This window comes from Arachis hypogaea, chromosome 16 (genome assembly GCF_003086295.3).
Source record: "Arachis hypogaea cultivar Tifrunner chromosome 16, arahy.Tifrunner.gnm2.J5K5, whole genome shotgun sequence".
Lineage (NCBI taxonomy): Eukaryota > Viridiplantae > Streptophyta > Magnoliopsida > Fabales > Fabaceae > Arachis > Arachis hypogaea.
Window position 1 is genome coordinate 97,835,051 of NC_092051.1, and position 2,713 is coordinate 97,837,763.

At 35.4% G+C, this 2,713-nt stretch overlaps 1 non-coding gene across 1 annotated transcript; it reads left to right on the forward strand.

Moving 5' to 3' along the window:
• The first annotated feature begins 210 nt into the window (after positions 1 to 210).
• On the forward strand, positions 211 to 317 carry LOC112761797 (small nucleolar RNA R71). The gene has a single exon (XR_003182174.1). It is a non-coding gene; the product is annotated as a small nucleolar RNA R71 (small nucleolar RNA).
• The last annotated feature ends 2,396 nt before the right edge of the window (positions 318 to 2,713 follow it).

Below are 2,713 nucleotides of genomic sequence, written 5' to 3' on the forward strand. Positions count from 1 at the left end.
ATAACACCCTTCTTCCGAGGAGTCTCAGAGTTCACAGGATTCCTGTTAGATGAGTATAAATATTGGTTGCTAGCAACCAATTCAATCAGCTCAATAGTCTCCTCCGGTGTCTTCTTCTTGTGTAATGAACCACTTGCAAAATTATCTAAGCACATCTTGGACATTTCACCCAAGCCTTCATAAAAGATATCTAGTTGGGTCAATTTGGAGAACATATCCGGAGGACATTACCTAGTAAGTAGCTTGTATCACTCCCAAGCTTCATAAAGAGTTTCACCATCCTTCTGCCTGAAGGTCTGAACCTCCACCCTAAGCTTAGTCAACTTCTTTGGTGGGAAAAATTTAGTAAGAAACTCAGTAACAACCTTGTTCCAAGTATCCAAACTCTCCTTAGGTTGGGAATCTAGCCATAGCTTTGCTCCATCCCTCAGAGCAAATGGGAAGAGCATGAGTTTGTACACCTCAAGGTTCACCCTATTTGTCTTCATAGTATCACAAATTTGCAAAAAATTATAAATAAATTGATTTGGGTCTTCGTGGGAAAGACCATGATACTGGCAGTTTTGTTGCACCAGGGTGACCAATTGTGGCTTCAACTCAAAGTTGTTCACAGCTATAGGAGGCACCACAATGCTTTTTCCATAAAGATCTGCAGTAGGAGCAGAGTAAGAGCCAAGAACTCTCCTTTGTTGCTCATCCCCATTCGGATTTGCCATATTGGCATTAACAGCATTATTAGGATCCATAGTGGATTCTGTAGCCTTGCAAAGTCTTTTTTGTTGCAAAATGCCGCCTGAAAGTTCTTTCAGGTTCAGGATCAAAGTCTAAGAGATGTTCCTTGTCTCTGTTCCTGCGCATAAACAAACAAAAGACAAGAAAAGATGGAACTCTCTACGTCAGAGTGCAGAGAATTCCGAGTGAGGTAACCTGTGTAAAGAGATAAAAATATTGAATAAAACAAACACTAAAATTTGAAATTTACTATTAAAAATTAAGACTAAAAATTTTCGAAAATACTAGGCAAACTAAATAAGAAAAATTAAAATAAGACTAACTAGGAAACACCAAACTTAATTTCAGAAATTAAAAAGAATATTAGTGCTATTTATTTATTTATTTATTTATTTTTTTGAAAATACTAAAGCAAAATTTAAATAAAATTAAAATTAAAACGCCTAATCTAAGCAATCAAACAACTAATAGTTGTTAATCACTATCAAGTCCCTGGCAACGGCACCAAAAACTTGGTGCGGAATTTATAACCCACAAACTAACTGGCAAGTGCACCAGGTCGTACCAAGTAGTACCTCAAGTGAATGAAGGTCGATCCCACGAGGATTGATGGACTAAGCAACAATGGTTAAGTGATTTACTTAGTTAGACAAATAGAAAATGGTGTTTGAGAGTTCAAAAGCATTAAACAATAATTTAGAATATCAGAAGACAGGCAAGTAAATAAGTTGGGAATAAAATATGGAGAAGGCAGTTAAGGTTTCAGAGATATCTATTTTCCGGATTGACTTTTCTTATTAATTTATTTTAATCATGCAAGATTTAATTCATGGAAACTATATATGACTAGACCTTAATTCCTTAGACCTTTTTAGTCTCCTCTAACTTTCATCAACCGCCAATTCCTTGGTCAATTAATTCCAATTAGGGGGTGAAGTTTAATTCTAGTTATGATACCACAAAAATCCTAATTATCCAAATATAAGAGGATTATATGTCACGTATCCCGTTAAGTCTAGATAATTAGAATTTAGGAGAAATTGTTTTCAAGCTGTTGTTCAAATAAAGAGCTTTTCCAAGTTATATAAGAACTCAATTAGAAAGAGGGTCATACTTCCGTTCCACCCAAAGTCATAAGATAAAAAATGAAAACAATTCTTGAAATAGAAATCAATACATGAATTAAAATAGAAAAATAATAGTATCAATCCATACAATAGATAGAGCTCCTAACCTTAACAATGGAGGTTTAGTTGCTCATGGTTCAGAAAAAAAATAAGGATTCTGGTAAACTGTAAATTGGGCTGAAGTGGAATGAAAAGTTGAATAATGTTGAAAAATCCCCAAAAGAAAAGTTTCTTTTTTATTTTATATCTAATCCTAATTAATTTAAAATCTATTTTCTAAAACTAAAATAATATCTTTTCCTATTTTAAAATAAAAATAAAGTTTAAATCAAAATTAATTAAATAATCAGCGTTTTCTGCGTTTTCTGCACGTGGCGCATGTCATGCGTACGCGTCAGTCATGCGTACGCGTCGATAGTCTTCTTCGCGTGTCACGCGTACGCGTCAGGTACGCGCACACGTCGCTGTGCAAATCTCCAAATCACGCGCACGCGTCAGGTACGCTCACGTGTCGCCCTTGCTGGTCATCTCCTTTAATTCTTGTGCTCCTTCTATTTGTGCAAGCTTCCTCTCCATCCTCTAAGCCATTCCTGCCCTATATAGCCTTCTTCTCTTTTTCTGCGGAAGCTCCATCAAATCCAACCGAATGCTACCTAGAATAAACAGAATTGCGTACGACTCAAAGTAGCATTCATAGTCGTTAAAAGATAATTAATTCTTGATTAAACTTAACAAATTAAATGCAAATTCACTAGAAAAAGATAGGAAAGATGCTCACGCATCACTTGTAGTAATCTTTGATTCCTCAACAACAAACTTCCAAATTTTTTATCCTCCTGACTCAAGTAACCAAT